The following is a 21,321-nucleotide window of genomic DNA, read 5'->3' on the forward strand; positions in this document are numbered from 1 at the left end:
CTCCCAAACTTTGGAGTACATCCCCTATCTCCTCCCAGACAAAGATACATATGCAATGTATTTAAATACTTTATCATATACAATGATCAATTAATACACATATTCAATGTGTTATTCCAACTGTCATATTCAATGATATATTCCAATCGATTAGTTTCAGTTTACCTAATTATCATGCAACTCTACAACAATCATGACTATCCTCCACCGATAGCCCAAAACAGTTATTTCTAAACAGATAAATTAACACCTTTTCCATAGGTAAACGATTTTCAATCCAACTATACCAATTAAGTACATTTTCCCCCAATTTCATCATTTCCAACTCAATTATGTATTCCCATAATTAGTTTCATTATTTTGACAAATAATTCATTTAATCCCAATTAGGGCGTTTTTTCCTTTTTCTCAAATAACACTTCTAAGGCTCATTTCATCAATTGTACACTCGTAACCCCATTTCAAAACCTCACATTCACAATAGAATCCAAAACCAAGGAACCCCTCTTTTATAATCTCAAATCAAACCCTAACTTTCCAAAATCCCTACATTTATACAAATGTCCAACATTTATGTTAAAACTCATAAAAATGAGTAGATTATCCCTACCTCAAAGTTAGGAGTAGGGGTGTGTGCGGTGCGGGTCAGTGCGGTTTGAGAGAAAAATAGAAACCGTATGGCGGGTGGCGGATTGATAAAAGTGTCACTAGAATTTGCCATTTTCCTTATCAAAAACCGGCGGTTCGGTTGGCAAATAATGGCGGATTTGCCTTGGCGGTTCGGGCGGATTGGCGGTTTATAAAAAATATAATTCAAATTACAAAACTTAAATCAAAGAGTAAAAAAAAGACGAGAGATACCGTGATGTTAAGCATCTTGCGAAGCTTTCTTCTGATGTAGCAAGTGTAGCAACAACATGATAATATTAACGACTATGCCATCAGTTCATTACAAGCATCTGTGTAAGTTACAATGATCAAATACAATACATAAAATTAATATCATTCAGGGTTTACAATATATTGAAAATGTTTACTGTTGAAAAGTATTTAGATTGAAAAGTGAGTTGATGCAAGTTTGCAACATGGCCAGAAAACAAAAAGATTGAAAAATGAATTGGAATCAAACTTTATTTTGGATTACTGACATCTTGAATTCTCCTCGAGCAGTAATGTAATACTATATTCTAAGGTATAGAACAACAAGCAAACTTAAGTAAAAAAGAATTTTTAGAATCTTATAAAACATGATTTAATAGCGGTGCGGGTCGGTGCGGTTTGGAAGAAAAATAGAAACCAGCGGATTGATAAAAGTGTCACTAGAATTTGTCATTTTTCTTACCAAAAACCGGCGGTTCGATTGGCAAATAATAACGAATTTGCCTTGGCGGTGCGGTTCGGTGCGGTTTTGGCAGTTTCAGCGGTTTTGGCGGTATTATGCACACCCCTAGTTAGGAGCCCAAAGGAGAAGATGAAGAAACTTGAAAGTGCTCCAAATCCACACTTTTTCCGATCAAAATGTAGCCCACGTGAAGTTCTACATTTTTTACAAATGAAGTAGGGTAGAGACACTCTAGATCAAGTATATTTGTAGAGAGAAGGAGTGTGTAGAGAGAGAGAGTCGGATCTAGGGTTTAGAGATAAAAAGATATCAAAAAGTGAAGAAGAAAACTGCTATTGCGATCTGATATATGCAAAGCTCGCTCGAGTGAAAAAGTGGTCGTTCGAGCGACCAGACACAACAAACACCTCGCTCGATCATTTGTTATAGAAAAATGTCACTAATTATCATTTTTTAGTGATAGATTCAAAAAATTGTCAACTTTTTTTTTTTTCTAGCGATGATCCTCACAAAACTAACTTTCAGTAATGAATTGATTAGACTCTTTAGTCTACATAAATATTTGTGGATGCACAGATCCTGTTATAACATGACCGATGAGTGATTAACTTCATTTAGCCTCCGTTTGGGAAGTGGGTTGGCTTTTTAGTTTTTTGACTTTTTTAGCTATTTGAGCCTGGGCTCAAAAGCTTGGTTTGGGAAGGATTTTTTGGCTTTTTGACTTTTTTGATTTTTTTTGTGAGAGAAGAGTGTAATGATTATGGGTTGGATGTGATGTTTTGTCTGTTGTGGGTCAAATAGCCTATTCTGTCTTTTATGGCTCAAAGAGCCAAAAAAGCCCAAATGAGCTCTTCCCAAACGACACCTTAAAATATTAATATAATGTTTGGTTTTGGTTTTTTTGGGCTAAAAAGCATAAAAGATAAAATTGACTATATAAGTCAATAAGATAAAATGTCACATTCAAATCATAATTATTACACTTTTTTTTTACAAAAGCCAAAAAAGTCAAAAATAAAAACTAAACGAGACTAAAAAAATAGGCTAAAATAGCTAAAAAATAAAAAAATCAGCTTATTTTAACTCTTCTCAAACGAAGACTAGCCCTTGTCTGGCATCGTCTAAAAAAGATAAAAAGTAAAAAAAAATTACTAAAAAAAGTTAAAAAAGTTCATACCATTACCTTGCTTGGGCGAGGAAGGAGAGTTCGGATCCTCTCCAACAACTCTCTCTAGCTGTTCCTCCGAGTGACGGCTCAGATAGAACCACGTCACCCTGCAAGAAATGTATGATTTAGATTTGTTTCTTTAAACAAAAAAAAATTTCAAAGCATACAACACTGAATCATTTCCCTTTTCTCTGACCCTTCTCTCTCCCTTACTGCAAGCACACATCCCGCCACACACACTCACTCACTCTCTCTCTCTCTCTCTCTCTCCTAATAAAAAACTAAAAAAATTATTTTAACCTTTTTCATTTTATTTTCATAATATATATAATTTTTAATATAAAATTTTAATTTTATAACATTAATATCATTGAAAATATACCTTTAAAATGAGATTAATATTAAATATATTTAATAAAAATTTAAAATAAATAAAAACTAATTACGATGTTTAGTTATGTTTTCAAATTATTATTTTTTAAATATAAAAATTAATTTGATGAAATAAACACACGAAAATCATATATTTTTGAAATTCTCAAAAACAATCTTCATTCCAAAATATATATATATATATATATATAAATAATGACTTTTAATTTAATTTTATTAACCAAACGGGTTTATAATTTTTTGTAAAGGAAATTAAAAAATTCTATATTTGATTTACATTTATGCATAGATTGAATTTGTGTTTTAAAGAAATTAAAAAATTTACATCTACGCACAAAAGTCATTATTTTCATATATTTTTTTTGGAATGAAGATTATTTTTGAGAATTTCAAAAATATATGATTTTTGTGTGTTTATTTTCATCACAATAATTTTTATATTTTAAAAATAATACTTTGAGCATAACTAAATATAGTAATTACTTTTTATTTATTTTAAATTTTTATTAAATATATTTAATATTAGTCTTATATTGAAAGTATATTTTCAATGATATTAATTTTATAAAAAAGAAAATTTTATATTAAAAATTATATATATATATATATTATGAAAATAAAAAGAAAAAGATTAAAATAATTTTTTATTTTTATTAGAAATGTGATAGAGAGAGAATGTGTTATTTTAACCTTTTTTGGTTAAAAATGTGATAGAGAGATAGAGAGAGAGAGAGAGTGTGTGTGAGCGAGTGGGTGTGTGTGTCAGTGAGAAAGGGACGGGGTGAGAGAGTGTGTGCTGTGAGTGTATTTTTTTTTTCGTTTAAATAAATAATTTGAACCGTTTATTTATTTATAAATGACGTGACTCCATCTGATCCGTTGCTCGGAAGAACGGATAGAGATTCAAGCTGGAGAGGATTCGGACTCGGGGAAGGGTGTGTCTGACAACTCAGACTTTGCATTGCATTACACAAGTAATGACGTCAAATGCAATGACACTTTGCATTGCATTTCCCCAAATGCTACTGACGTGGCACAATGTAAGCCACGACTTCCATAAAAAAAAAGATTGAAATACACTTTTTCGCTCAACAGTGCGGTTGCATTTGTCAGAAGTGTAGAACGATAATTTTGATATTTGTTACAATATTTTATTGTATATTATTTTGAAAAAAGTGAAAAATTTATCTTAAATATACATATTTTTTTTCTTTTTTTTTTATCTAAAAAATTAAAAAATATATTTACATAACACATTCCAAAATGAACTTGGGGGCGTTACTGTGACTTAGTCACGGCAGCAATCTACCATGCTCCCGTGAAGATTTTTTTGAGTCTTTTTTGATAATCTGAACCGTTTATATTGTAGTATTTGTTAAACAGATTATTTATGTAAAAAATCAAATTGATTGGAAATCTATAACTTTATAATAAGGGTACATTTGTTTTTTAAAAAATAACGGTTAACATTATCTCGATAATTTTTGTAAATCAATTTGAATATGATCATAGGGTTACGAATTTCTATTTAACTTTATTTTTTGGTTCGAATCATCAAAAAAAGACTCGAAAAAAACCATCACGAACTCACAGCAGCAGCCCCAGGCCCTTCCAAAATATGGCCGAAGTTTATGATTGTGAGATAATCTGAGCCCAACGGATACTAACCGAGTTGGATCATCTAGCTCACGTTGAGCGTAGACCATAAAGTAAAACCAGTATGAAATCATCCGAATAAAATAGAGAAAATATCATTTTGTCATATAAATTATCATCAGAAAATTAATTTGGCATTCAGATTTCATCTTATTTTAATTTGACACTTGAAGTTTTTGAAATTTGATCAATTTACCACCATCGTCTGATCTCGTTTACAATCAAACGAAATGTGCTGACGTGGCACCAAACTTTATTTAGAATTTTATTTTACCCTTCAAATTATACCTTAAAAATCAATTAGTCGCAAATATTAAAAAAAAATTAAATAATAATTTTATCTCAAAAATGAAAAAAATTAATTTTAAATAAAAAACTGAGTATTAATCCTGTTGAGTATTTTTTAGACCGTAATTGCTAACTTTTGTATTAAATTGTCATTCAATTGATGATACAACCCAGTAGGTAATCTCGATTTTGTAAATAAATCTCGACATATTCATTTTTTTGGTTCAATATAAATTTTCAAATTTCAAAAGAAGATGTTACTCTCATAAGTGTAGTCTAAATTTTTATCTATTGAATTTTGAAATTATTATTAGTCGATCAATTCGATTGAAATTAATTTGGAGAACAAACTAGTTACAAGTGCGTGCGTGTACACACATAGAGTAGCTAAGAATTTCTGATCAATTAGTTTCTCCAAGATCGACTCGAGATAATTTGAGACTTAAAGAGACAATTCTAAATGGGAATTTTTATATATTTTAATTATTTTTTTGCGAATTATATTATTTAAAATTTATTTTTTTCATTATTGAGGTAAAAAATTATTTATTAAATATTTAAATTTAATATTTTTATATTTGGGGGGCTAATTGATTTTAAGGTATAGTTTGAGAGATAAAATGAAGTTCCAAATGAAATTTGGTGCTAGGTCAGCATATTCCGTTCAATTGTAGACGGAATCAGACGGCAGTTGGTAAATTAATCAAATTTCAAAAAGTTTAAATGTCAAATTAAAATAAGATGAAATATGGGTGTCAAATTGATTTTCGTGTAATAATTTGGAGGACAAAATAATATTTCCTTAATAAAATATTAAAATTAAGGATGAATTACAAATACATTTATGAGATTTGTTTAAATTACAAATTATTCTTGTAGTTTTTTTTATAAATTATAAATATTCATTTGTTAGAATTTTTAATTGACTTAATAATTTATTAATAAAAGGGGCTATTTATTATACGATTAGAAACTTGAAAATATATGATGTAATTTTTAAAACCACAAAGAGAAATTCGTGTTTCACACAAATTTTAAAAATTGTATTTGTAATTTATCATAAAATTAAAATAAATATAAAATTTTAGTGACAAATAAATCAGACTAAGAAATGTAAATTTTGTTTTACTTAAAAGATTCAACAGTGAAGCTAAAACTTGGTGCAACAGAAGTTCTCACTAAGCTTATTATTATTATTTTTTTAAATACGACTGAACAGTTTGTCATATGACTCATGTACAAGTAATTCTGTACGGATAATTGAACTAGTACATAAACACTCTGTGTGCTTGTTTGGCATAGGATTATCAGATTAAAATAATCATAAAAATATAAAATAGGCTAAAAAATTAATAAGATAAAATATCATATTTAAATTATAATTATTTTAATTTTACTCTTATGAAAATTAAAAAAACCTAACTCAAATAAGACTTTTTAGTCTTAAACTGAATTAGCCAAAAAAATAACCCACCTCCCAAACGAAATATTTCTCCTTTATAAAAAAATCTGGGTGTGAATCACAAGATAGAACAAAAACATAAATCAAGTAGTGAGTACTCGGTGTGTTTAATTTTTTCTTATGTACTGAATTTGTATGTCCTGAACTTTGTATACGTTCTATTCCTTTCATTTTAAAATATTAATTTTTTATAATCTTAAAATATTAGTTTATTTTTAAAAATTAATAACAAAAATAACATAATTTTTTTATTTTACCCTTCTCTTAATTCATTAACAACATAAAAAATATAATTATGATAATTGATATTTTCAAAAAAAAATTGTACTATTAAAGAATAATTTTAAAAAATTAATTTTTTTAAAAATATAATAATTATATTATAAAAAAATTAAATCCTCTAAAAAAAATTTATTATTTTGAAAGGAGGGAGTATATGTGTTAACTTGGTTCTTTGTCTCTTCTATTTTTTTGATTTTTCATCCTGCTAATAATTTAACTTGTCAGGTGTCGAGTTTTTCCTGTACCTCCAATTATTGCTATGCCTATCTTTATTTGAATGAATAATTCTATGAACCTAGATACTCTTATTTATCTTCAATTTATTCCGAATAATGATATGTATAATGATATATGATTGAAATTAAATTGGTATATCTAAGATCTATTTATAGTATAATCTAAATTATAAAATGATAATTTTAAATAATTAAATTTAAATTTATAATATTACTGTATTTCAATTGTTTTACTATATACACACATCACAATGATGAGATATCATATTTTTTTTTATAATCAATTTCATGATACTTGGAAAAATTCTATTATGGTGGCCAGCATATATTGACATATATCATAATGTATTTAAGCTATGTTTGGCTTTGATTTTTTGATTAAAAAAAAAACAAAAGATAAAATTAATTACATAAATTAATAAGATAAAATATCACGTCAAAATTATAATCATTACACTTTTTTCTGACAAAAATTTAAAAAATCAAAAATAAAAACTAAACAAAATTAAAAAACTAAATTAATATAGTTAAAAAATAAAAAAATCACATGAAAGCACATGTAAAATTTTACTCCCTACAAGCATCGACACAAACACACCGTTCAGGCGCATCCACAATGTATCTGGATCGTCTGTCGCCCTACCCTTTCGCCCTTTCCTGTAGCTCCCAAAACGACGTCGTTTTAGGGGCAAATTTTCAACAAAAAAAACGCAGAGCAAAGGGAGGAAGGAGAGGAAGAGGGAGGAGGGAAGGAGGAGGAGGAGGAGGCTACGAGCTCGCCATCGCAGCTCGTCCCTCGCCGCCAGCCGTCGATCGTCGCCCGCTGTCCCTCGACCGTCGCAGCTCCACCTCGTCGCAGCACTTACGACCGCCGTCGCCTCCGCCTCCGGCCTCGCCTCTGCCTCCTTCTCCTCCTCCTCCTCCTCCTCCTCCTCCCCCTGTATTTATGGCCCCCTCCAGTCCAGCCCTTCCCTTCCTCCTCCTCCTCCTCCTCCTCCTCCCTCCTTCCACCCTCTTCCTCTCCTTCCTCCCTCTGCTCTGCGTTTTTTTTTTTGAAAATTGTAGGACAATCTTCACTGTATTTAAATAGAATAAATTCTGTTGTGTACAAAACAACAACAAGAATAAAAGAAATAAATAAAAGGAGAGAATTTGTTTGATTACAAAAATCAAACTCGAAATAAAATTATATAAATAAAAAACAGATTTTATTTTGTTACAAAAACAAAATTAAAATCGGAATAAATAAACAAATAAAAACAACACTGAAAGTAAATTAAATAACTTACTTGATTTAATTTTTTTCGAATTATTTTTCTGATCAAGTCCAGTGTTTGACACTGTGTCCTTAAGACAGATTCGTCCTCTCCACGGTGCTTTCAGAATTTGGACGTCTATCTCCCAGGATGAAATGATCTACCACAAACAATACCACACACCACGCACCCGCGCCCAAGCCCAGGCCCAGCCCATCCCGCCCGACCGACCGGACGGACGGCGGCGGCGGCGCGCGCGCGCGCGTGTGTGGTGATTTTTGGGTCCAATGGGTCTAGCCCATTTTGCCCATAACCTCTCCCTCTAAAACACTTGGGTACCCCTTGGGGCACACCCCAAGTATCTCACCCTAAGCCTTATAAACCCTTTCAAAACCTCCCACCAAATCAATGTGGGACAAGCCAATTTACAACCTTAAGGAATTTCCACCAAAACTCCATTTTCATGGAGCACACTTTGGCTTCAATTTCCCATTCACTCGGTAATGGTTTTGAGCAACCAAATATACCACGTGAATCACAACGCGGCATAGAACGCGTTACCACTTTGACCCGAGTTAATCGACACTCGGGGCCCACCTAAAAAATAGACCTAACTTAGGAAAAATTAACCATTTCCAACAATTCCCCACATGAATGGAATTTGATGACAACGGAAATGCAACAATATGCAGACTTAACGAAAGAGTATAAGTCGAAAATATCTTGCATCAGGATAGGTAGTTTTCGGCTTTGAACCTTCCCTAGTGATAACCTATCGGACTTACTGGCTAACCAATGGACGCGATGCCTTGAATTGTTCAGCCGTTTGTGTAAGCCAAGACAATAGATTTCACACAAAATATCTTCTAACACATCGTGGTTCTCACTGTTGTGTTCATTTTGGCCTTGAACGCACTTGGTTTTCATAAGTGTTTCTAGAGAATTTAGCCTTTGCATTCTCATAGAACCGGCCCCAGTTCAACACTCATATAGGTGATTCTTATTGTGAGTTTCTCTTTATACTCGTCTTGATTTTATGCCTTAATCAAGATATAAGTAATCATTAAAAGCAAAGCTTATCCTTATACCCCTGCAGACAACATATGTTGCAGATATCACTCTCACCATAGGAATGGGTAGGAATTTTAATCCCTTGGTGATTTCTGGCGAGCCATACATAACTTAGTTGTCCCTTTGAACTTAGTTCTTGGGATCTCCAGTCATATAAGTAGGGTTACCATTATGACGACTCTTATGTAATAGGCTTTAATCCCATCCCCTTCGATGAACTATACACTAGCTCTGTTGTCAAACCTTTTGTTAACGGATCCGCAATATTCTCTTTAGATTTTATATAATCTATTGAGATTATTCCGTTTGACAACAATTTCCTTATGGTATTATGTCGACGACGAATATGTCGTGACTTACCATTATACATGTGATTCTGTGCCCTGCCTATTGCAGATTGACTATCACAATGTATGCAAATAGCCGGCACAGGTTTTGGCCACATTGGAATGTCTTCTAAGAAGTGACGAAGCCATTCTGCTTCTTCACCTGCTTTGTCTAAAGCAATGAACTCGGATTCCATTGTGGATCGTGCGATGCAAGTTTGTTTCGTAGACTTCCAAGAAACAGCAGCGCCTCCTCGAGTAAAGACATATCCACTAGTGGATTTTGAATCTTTAGTATCCGATATCCAATTGGCATCACAATAACCTTCGAATACTGCTGGATATCGAGTAAAGTTCAAACCATGATCACGAGTAAATCTTAGATATCTAAGAACTCGAATGATCGCTTTCCAATGGTCTTCTCCATGGTTACTAGTGTACCTACTCAATTTACTGATAGCATAAGCTATATCAGGACGAGTACAATTCATTAGGTACATTAGGCTTCCAATGATTTGGGAGTATTTTAACTGAGACACTGCATCACCTTTATTTTTTGATAAATAAAGACTGATGTCTACAGGTGTTCTAGCTAAATTCAAATCATCCTTGATAAATTTATCAAGAATTTTCTCAATATAATGAGATTGAGATAATGCATATCCGTCAGATGTTTTAGTAATTTTCATTCCTAATATAACATCTGCGACCCCCATATCTTTCATATCAAATCTTTTGTTAAGCATCTGCTTAGTTGATTTGATCATGTTTTGACTGCTTCCAATGATAAGCATGTCATCCACATAAAGACAAATTATGACATATCCTTGGTCAGTGTTTTTACCATAGACGCATTTGTCACATTCGTTTATCTTAAACCCATTAGTAAGCATTGCATGATCAAATTTTTCATGCCATTGCTTAGGTGCTTGTTTTAATCCATAAAGGGATTTTACAAGTCGACAAACTTTCTTTTCTTGCCCTGATACTACAAACCCTTCGGGTTGTTCCATATAGATCTCTTCATTTAGATCACCGTTTAAGAAAGCTGTCTTAACATCCATTTGATGTATTTCTAAATTAAACAACGCTGCTATAGCAATAAGCATGCGAATGGATGTTATTCTTGTCACAGGGGAATATGTGTCAAAATAATCCAGACCTTCCTTTTGTCTGTAACCTTTAACAACAAGTCTTGCTTTATACTTGTCAATTGAACCATCTGCTTTCATTTTTCTCTTGAATATCCATTTATATCCAAGAGGTTTAGAACCTGGTGGAAGATCCACCAATTCCCAAGTATGATTTTGCATAATGGATTCAATTTCATTATTAACAGCCTCTTTCCACAAAGGTGCTTCAGGACCTGTCATAGCTGCCTTAAAGCTTTGAGGTTCATTTTCTAACAAGTATGTCAGAAAATCTGGACCAAAGGATTTTGATGTTTTTGCTCTCTTACTCCGTCTTGGTTCATCATTAGTTAAATCCTGTTGGTCGAGACTATTACTAGTCTCTTGTGTTTGATTGTCATTAGTCTTTTGACTTTGTGTACAATCATAAGTTCTTTTCTGTGAACTTAATTCCTGTCCTTTCTTGTAAGGAAAGACATGTTCAAAAAACACAGCATTCCTTGACTCTATAATAGTGTTCACATTTATATCAGGTATATCTGATTTATAAGTCAGAAACCGATATACACTACTATTCTGAGCATAACCAATAAACACACAATCTACTGTTTTTAGTCCAATTTTAGTCTTTTTAGGAACAGATACTTCAACTTTTGCCAAACACCCCCACACTTTTAAGTATTTGTAGGAAGGTGGTCGACCTTTCCACAATTCATAAGGAATGCTTTTGGTTTTCTTGTGGGGTATTCTATTAAGAACATAATTAGCAGACAATATTGCTTCCCCCCACAAGTTCTGTGGTAAGCCTGAACTTAGTAACATGACATTCATCATTTCTTTTAGAGTTCTATTCTTCCTTTCAGCAATTCCATTTTGCTGTGGAGAATAAGGGGCTGTAGTTTGGTGAATAATGCCATGTTGTGCACAAAATTCATTTAATGGTGCATCATATTCACCACCCCTATCACTTCTATTATAAATCAATGAATTTTTAAAACCAAATTCAAGAAAAAACCAAAATAATTATGACTACTCAAGTCAGAATTAATGTTTTGACAAAATCATATCCTCATAAAAAATTTTGCCTAAGAATCAAACAATTCATAAACCCATTTGATTGTATACATTCTTGCAACTCAATAACAAATAAATGTCACTGTCATAAAATATTTGTGACAGAAGAAAATTAACTTATCTCAACTAATGCAAGAGATACACCCCCATATTAAAAAAAATGGTTCATGGTTTAACAAATTCTACTACGCAAGTAAAATAATTATTAATGACATCTCATGTCACATAAATCAATAATCAACATAAAAGATTTCTTAAATTACCTTCCAATTAAACGGACTGATATAATTACATACAACTTCATGATTAAATTTCTCTGGTATTTAAACATCCATTCAAAATTGATTAGAAATATTCAAATTAACATGCTTATGTCCAAAGTCGACATAATAATTTATCATTCTAAATCACTTTGAAATTATTGTTAAGAAATAACTTGAGTTGATATCATACATGCATATCAAACGCATCAACTAAAAAATAATGAATTAACAAAATAAATTAATCATGCATGATCCCATCACTTGCATCATGAAATAAAAGGATTCTCAACGCATAAATAAAATCCAACGCATTTAAACTTTAAACTTCAAAATGACAAAACATACATTCATTTAATAAGTTTAATTTGTACATAAATAAACAAATTAAATATGCATTAAAATGCTCTTGTGAATATATACATATATATATATATATATTTTCCGACTCAAGTGCAGAAACAATTCAAGACTATGAATCCACATTGTAATAAAAACAAAATTAGTTTGTAAAACTAATATTTTACCATAGAAACAAATTCTTCCATGTATACTCACGATGAACTATGATAAAATCAAAATAATTAACACCTTTTCACAAAGGGTTCAAAAATAAGTGGTCTACCAAACGAAACCATAAGTTACTTACAAAATTAACAGATTATGACCGAGTCATAAAGTTACATGATTGATTAACAAAATTAATTTTCTAGTTACTAAAACCAGAAAATAAATTACAATACAAAATAATTTTATTTTCCTTGTTACTAAAACTAGTGAAATAAAATACCGAAATAATATCTGATTACAAAAATCAGAAAACCAAACCATAAATTAATTTTCTAGTTACTTAAACCAGAAAATAAATTATAACACAAAATCATTTTATTTTTCTTGTTACTAAAACTAGAAAATACTATAATTTTATTTTCCTTGTTACTGAAACTAGAAAATAAAATACCACAAAATGATCTGATTACAAAAATCAGAACAAACACAAAATAATTTTCTAATTACCAAAATCAGAAAATAAATTAAAACACAAATTAATTTTCTAGTTACTAAAACCAGAAAATAATTATAATAACAAAATAATTTTATTTTCCTTGTTACTAAAACTAGAAAAATAAAATATCACAAGAATTTCCTGTAATACCAAATAATAATTTGAATTGTTAATGACACCAGTATCGTACTACTAGTAGTTGTCAAAGAAAAGAGACAGTATATTACTACTATCTGTCAAATAGCATAAATCACTATTTGTTTTTCCAACCAGAATATTAATTTGAAAACACAGAAAATTAAATACAATGAAGATACCCAAAAAGGAATCTGTCTTAAGAATCATGGAAGTACAAGTAAGAAGACCACCAATCAGGCCAATGTAACAGAATTGGATTACATCTCTGACGGAGTGAATGACATCAACCTTTCTGCTGTGGTGTCTGAGGCTAACTTGGTTGGAAATCCCAAAGAGTGGTGGGTTGACACTGGAGCAACTCGTCACATATGTGCGGACAAGAAGATGTTCACTACCTACAATGAGGCTGCAAATGGTGAACAACTTTTTATGGGAAATTCTTCTACTTCTACTGTGGCTGGACAAGGGAAAGTGATCTTGAAGATGACATCAGGGAAAGAACTGACCCTCAACAACGTACTGCATGTACCTGACATCCGGAAGAATTTAGTTTCTGGGTCTTTGTTAAGTAAAAATGGTTTTAGGCTTGTATTTGAGTCTGATAAGTTTGTATTAACAAAGAGTGGTATGTATGTTGGTAAGGGATACATGAGTGATAGTCTCTTTAAGTTAAATGTAATGACAGTTGTACCGAAAGTTGCTATGAATAAGAATAACACATCTTTTGTTTATATTCTTGAGTCAAATTTATGGCATGGTAGATTAGGACATGTGAATTTTGATGCTTTGCGTAGATTAATTGGTTTAGATTATATACCAAAGTTTGAAATTAATCCTAATCATAAATGTGAAATTTGTATAGAAGCGAAACTAACTAAGGCTCCATTTAAATCGGTTGAAAGAAAAACCGAACCTCTAGAATTAATTCATACTGATGTATGTGATTTAAAATTTATTCAAACTAGAGGAGGTAAAAAATATTTCATAACATTTATCGATGATTGCACAAGATATTGTTATGTTTATTTACTTAGAAGTAAAGATGAAGCCTTAGAAATGTTTAAACTCTACAAAACAGAAGTTGAAAATCAACTTGGTAAAACCATTAAAATGGTTAGAAGTGATAGGGGTGGTGAATATGATGCACCATTAAATGAATTTTGTGCACAACATGGCATTATTCACCAAACTACAGCCCCTTATTCTCCACAGCAAAATGGAATTGCTGAAAGGAAGAATAGAACCCTAAAAGAAATGATGAATGCCTTGTTACTAAGTTCAGGTTTACCACAGAACTTGTGGGGGGAAGCAATATTGTCTGCTAATTATGTTCTTAATAGAATACCTCACAAGAAAACCAAAAGCATTCCTTATGAATTGTGGAAAGGTCGACCACCTTCCTACAAATACTTAAAAGTGTGGGGGTGTTTGGCAAAAGTTGAAGTACCTGTTCCTAAAAAGACTAAAATTGGACCAAAAACAGTAGATTGTGTGTTTATTGGTTATGCTCAGAATAGTAGTGCATATCGGTTTTTGACTTATAAATCAGATATACCTGATATAAATGTGAACACTATTATAGAGTTAAGGAATGCTGTGTTTTTTGAACATGTCTTTCCTTACAAGAAAGGACAGGAGTTAAGTTCACAGAAAAGAACTTATGATTGTACACAAAGTCAAGAGACTAATGACAATCAAACACAAGAGACTAGTAATAGTCTCGACCAACAGGATTTAACTAATGATGAACCAAGACGAAGTAAGAGAGCAAGAACATCAAAATCCTTTGGTCCAGATTTTCTGACATACTTGTTAGAAAATGAACCTCAAAGCTTTAAGGCAGCAATGACAGGTCCTGAAGCACCTTTGTGGAAAGAGGCTGTTAATAATGAAATTGAATCCATTATGCAGAATCATACTTGGGAATTGGTGGATCTTCCACCAGGATCTAAACCTCTTGGATATAAATGGATATTCAAGAGAAAAATGAAAGCAGATGGTTCAATTGATAAGTATAAAGCAAGACTTGTTGTTAAAGGTTACAGACAAAAGGAAGGTCTGGATTATTTTGACACATATTCCCCTGTGACAAGAATAACATCCATTCGCATGCTTATTGCTATAGCAGCGTTGTTTAATTTAGAAATACATCAAATGGATGTTAAGACAGCTTTCTTAAACGGTGATCTAGATGAAGAGATCTATATGGAACAACCCGAAGGGTTTGTAGTATCAGGGTAAGAAAAGAAAGTTTGTCGACTTGTAAAATCCCTTTATGGATTAAAACAAGCACCTAAGCAATGGCATGAAAAATTTGATCATGCAATGCTTACTAATGGGTTTAAGATAAACGAATGTGACAAATGCGTCTATGTTAAGAACACTGACCAAGGATATGTCATAGTTTGTCTTTATGTGGATGACATGCTTATCATTGGAAGCAGTCAAAACATGATCAAATCAACTAAGCAGATGCTTAACAAAAGATTTGATATGAAAGATATGGGGGTCGCAGATGTTATATTAGGAATGAAAATTACTAAAACATCTGACGGATATGCATTATCTCAATCTCATTATATTGAGAAAATTCTTGATAAATTTATCAAGGATGATTTGAATTTAGCGAGAACACCTGTAGACATCAGTCTTTATTTATCAAAAAATAAAGGTGATGCAGTGTCTCAGTTAAAATACTCCCAAATCATTGGAAGCCTAATGTACCTAATGAATTGTACTCGTCCTGATATAGCTTATGCTATCAGTAAATTGAGTAGGTACACTAGTAACCCTGGAGAAGACCATTGGAAAGCGATCATTCGAGTTCTTAGATATCTAAGATTTACTCGTGATCATGGTTTGAACTTTACTCGATATCCAGCAGTACTCGAAGGTTATTGTGATGCCAATTGGATATCGGATACTAAAGATTCAAAATCCACTAGTGGATATGTCTTTACTCTAGGAGGCGCTGCTGTTTCTTGGAAGTCCGCGAAACAAACTTGCATCGCACGATCCACAATGGAATCCGAGTTCATTGCTTTAGACAAAGCAGGTGAAGAAGCAGAATGGCTTCGTCACTTCTTAGAAGACATTCCAATGTGGCCAAAACCTGTGCCAGCTATTTGCATTCATTGTGATAGTCAATCTGCAATAGGCAGGGCACAGAATCACATGTATAACGGTAAGTCACGACATATTCGTCGTCGACATAATACCGTAAGGCAATTGTTGTCAAACGGAATAATCTCAATAGATTATATAAAATCTAAAGAGAATATTGCGGATCCGTTAACAAAAGGTTTGACAAAAGAGCTAGTGTATAGTTCATCAAAGGGGATGGGATTAAAGCCTATTACATAAGAGTCGTCATAATGGTAACCCTACTTATATGACTGGAGATCCCAAGAACTAAGTTCAAAGGGACAACTAAGTTATGTATGGCTCGCCAGAAATCACCAAGGGATTAAAAATTCCTACCCATTCCTATGGTGAGAGTGATATCTGCAACATATGTTGTCTGCAGGGGTATAAGGATAAGCTTTGCTTTTAATGATTACTTATATCTTGATTAAGGCATAAAATCAAGACGAGTATAAAGAGATACTCACAATAAGAATCACCTATATGAGTGTTGAACTGGGGCTGGTTCTATGAGAATGCAAAGGCTAAATTCTCTAGAAACACTTATGAAAACCAGGTGCGTTCAAGGCCAAAATGAACACAACAGTGAGAACCACGATGTGTTAGAAGATATTTTGTGTGAAATCTATTGTCTTGGCTTACACAAACGGCTGAACAATTCAAGGCATCGCGTCCATTGGTTAGCTAGTAAGTCCGATAGGTTATCACTAGGGAAGGTTCAAAGCCGAAAACTACCTATCCTGATGCAAGATATTTTCGACTTATACTCTTTCGTTAAGTCTGCATATTGTTGCATTTCCGTTGTCATCAAATTCCATTCATGTGGGGGATTGTTAGAAATGGTTATAAAATTCTGGATAAAACCAGAATTTTTTCCTAAGTTCGGTCTATTTTTTAGGTAGGCCCCGAGTGTCGATTTACTCGGGTCAAAGTGGTAACGCGTTCTATGCCGCGTTGTGATTCACGTGGTATATTTGGTTGATCAAAACCATTACCGAGTGAATGGGAAATTGAAGCCAAAGTGTGCTCCATGGAAATGGAGTTTTGGTGGAAATTCCTTAAGGTTGTAAATTGGCTTGTCCCACATTGATTTGGTGGGAAGTTTTGAAAGGGTTTATAAGGCTTAGGGTAAGATACTTGGGGTGTGCCCCAAGGGGTACCCAAGTGTTTTAGAGGGAGAGGTTATGGGCAAAATGGGCTAGACCCATTGGACCCAAAAATCACCACACACGCGCGCGCGCGCGTCGCCGCCGCCGTCCGTCCGGTCGGTCGGGCGGGCTGGGCTGGGCCTGGGCTTGGGCGCGGGTGCGTAGTGTGTGGTTGGGTTGGGCTTCTAATCTTTTTGGGCCAAAAACATTTGAATTTAATTTTATTTTTTATTAAAATAAAATCCAGAATTCAAATTAAATTGGTTTGGATTTTTTGTTCATCCAAACAGGGCCCTTCCCGTTTTCAAACAGAAATAAACTGTTTTGGAATTAGTGTACATCCAAACAGAGCCCTTCTCGTTTTCAAACAGAAATAAACTGTTTTGGAATTAATGCACACCCAAACAGGGCCCTTCCCGTTTTACTATCTGTTTGAATTGATTCAAATCTGTTTGAATTCAAAACCCAACAGGTATGATACCTGTTCAATTCAAAACCAAGAGCCACCTTCACATCTATAAATAGGACCACCCTCATTTGGATTTGGTAACTCTAATTTTCGTACAAAACAACAACAAGAATAAAAGAAATAAATAAAAGGAGAGAATTTGTTTGATTACAAAAATCAAACTCGAAATAAAATTATATAAATAAAAAACAGATTTTATTTTGTTACAAAAACAAAATTAAAATCGGAATAAATAAACAAATAAAAACAACACTGAAAGTAAATTAAATAACTTACTTGATTTAATTTTTTCGAATTATTTTTCTGATCAAGTCCAGTGTTTGACACTGTGTCCTTAAGACAGATTCGTCCTCTCCACGGTGCTTTCAGAATTTGGACGTCTATCTCCCAGGATGAAATGATCTACCACAAACAATAGCAGCACTACAAATTGTTTGCCTTACGAACACACTAAGTGTTTATACTCTCTCTGACAAGAAAATAATGCAGCAAAATGAAGAGGAAGTTTGCAGAATTATGAAGGACGAAAATTAGAGTTACCAAATCCAAATGAGGGTGGTCCTATTTATAGATGTGAAGGTGGCTCTTGGTTTTGAATTGAACAGGTATCATACCTGTTGGGTTTTGAATTCAAACAGATTTGAATCAATTCAAACAGATAGTAAAACGGGAAGGGCCCTGTTTGGGTGTGCATTAATTCCAAAACAGTTTATTTCTGTTTGAAAATGAGAAGGGCTCTGTTTGGATGTACACTAATTCCAAAACAGTTTATTTCTGTTTGAAAACGGGCCCTGATTCCAAAACAGTTTATTTCTGTTTGAAAACGGGAAGGGCCCTGTTTGGATGAACAAAAAATTCAAACCAATTTAATTTGAATTCTGGATTTTATTTTAATAAAAAATAAAATTAAATTCAAATGTTTTTGGCCCAAAAAGATTAGAAGCCCAACCACACACCACGCACCCGCGCCCAGGCCCAACCCATCCCGCCCGACCGACCGGCGGCGGCGGCGCGCGCGTGTGGTGATTTTTGGGTCCAATGGGTCTAGCCCATTTTGCCCATAACCTCTCCCTCTAAAACACTTGGGTACCCCTTGGGGCACACCCCAAGTATCTCACCCTAAGCCTTATAAACCCTTTCAAAACCTCCCACCAAATCAATGTGGGACAAGCCAATTTACAACCTTAAGGAATTTCCACCAAAACTCCATTTTCATGGAGCACACTTTGGCTTCAATTTCCCATTCACTCGGTAATGGTTTTGATCAACCAAATATACCACGTGAATCACAACGCGGCATAGAACGCGTTACCACTTTGACCCGAGTTAATCGACACTCGGGGCCCACCTAAAAAATAGACCTAACTTAGGAAAAATTAACCATTTCCAACAAAAATTCGCCCCCAAAACAACATCGTTTTGGGGGCGACAGGAAAAGACGAGAGGGTAGGGCGACCGACGATGCGAATTCCATCCACAATGGTCTATCATTACACCGTTTGACATGATGGGTGGAAATTGGGTTAGGAATCTTTGTCTCTACTATTTTTTTGGCTTTACATTATTTAACTTGTCAGGTCTAGTTTTTCCTGTACCACCAATTATTGTTGGGCCTATCTTTATTTCAACAATAGTTTATCCCATTAATTGTAGAGCATTAATTGGACACTAATAAAGTAAAAATTCAAAAAAAAAAAAAAGAATTTAAGGTCAGAGCATCACATCAATGTGTAGGACTTACCTTCTATAGCTCCTTTTGAGTTTTCAATTTTTTTTTTTTTTATTTCAATGAAGGGTTTGACTTCCTCTAGTTCAGACAGGAGGATGTTGTTGAGCTTGTGAAAGTCTATTGCGGGTTTCATTTTAATAATTTGAATCATTCAATATATAAAACTCGTTGAATACTATATGTTTATTAAAAATTGCGTTAATCAGATATCGATAATTACGCGATCAAATTAGTTTTGTACAAAAAAAATAGACGGTGAAAAAATAAACGGTGGATAAAAATCTGATCCGATGAGATAACTATCGATATCCGATCAACGTGAGTGTTTACAAACATATAGTACTCGACGATTTCTACACATTAAACGATTCAAATTATCAAAACGAGATCCGTGGTGGATCTCCACAGGTCCAACAGCACCCTCAAATCCGATTACGGACTGGAGGAAAGTCAGACCCTTCAATGAATAACTTTATGAACCTACCCACTCTTAGGCCACGTTTGGCATGGATTTTTTTTAATATTATTTTAGTTACAAAAAGACAGGCCCGTTTGGAAACAGACTTTTTTAGTAACTTATTGACTTTTTGGCTAAAATATGAGGTAAAAAAATTAGTATATTTAGAACGATTTTTTAGTTTTTTACGAAAAGATGTGCAAAAAGTAAAATTTTTAAAATATAAGTTATAGGTTTTTTGATTTTTTTAGTAACTTTTTTATTTTTAGGCTAAAACATGTGTATTCCAAATGAGGCCTAAGTTAAAAAGTCAATAAAATAAAATATCACATCTAAATCATAATTATTTTATTTTTTCTTTCATAAAAGTAAAAAAAAAGAAGCTAAAAAGTCTATTTCAAACGAGCTTTTTTAGTTTTAGGCTAAAATAACCAAAAAATTAAAAAATCAAAAAGTCAACCCACATCTTAAATGTAGGCTTATTCATCTTTAATTTATCCCAAATAATGATAAATATAATGATATGCGATTGAAATTAAATTTGTATGTCTGAGATCTATTTATAATATAATCTAAATTATAAAATAATAATTTTAAATAATTAAATTTAAATTTATAATATTACTGTATTTCTATGGTTTTACAATATATATATATATATATATATATGTTTAAAAGGATGAGGTTACACACATTACAATGAGGAGGTTTTTTTTTTTTTTCTTTTTATAATTGATTTCATGACATTGGAAAAATTCTATTATGGTGGCCAGCATATATTCACATAGGGCGTGGCTTCCCTTCAGTGTCAGATTGGATTGAAGAATATTATTGGGCTTGTGGAGGTTTATTACGAGTATTATTTTGATAATTCGAATCGTTAATGTATAGAACTCGTCGAGTACTATATGCTTGTAAAAAATTACGTTGATCGGATATCGATAGTTACGTGATCAAATCAGTTTTGTATAAAAAAAATAGACAGTAAAAAAATAAACAGTTGATAGAAATATAATCCAATAAAATAGCTATCGATATCAGATCAACGTGATTTTTTACAGGCATATAGTACTCGATGAGTTCTACATATTGAACAGTTCGAATTATCGAAACAGGATCTGTGATGGACCTTTGCAGGCCCAACAATATCCTCCAGTTCAATCTAAGATTTGAGGAAAGCCAGTTCCATTGACATATATCATAATGTATTTAAAATTTTGACTGAAATGAAAGCATATGTAACTCTCTACATGCATTGACACAAATACACAATTTCAGTGCATTCA

The sequence above is a fragment of the Camellia sinensis genome, chromosome 3 (genome assembly GCF_055761805.1).
Source record: "Camellia sinensis isolate YWXY chromosome 3, ASM5576180v1, whole genome shotgun sequence".
Lineage (NCBI taxonomy): Eukaryota > Viridiplantae > Streptophyta > Magnoliopsida > Ericales > Theaceae > Camellia > Camellia sinensis.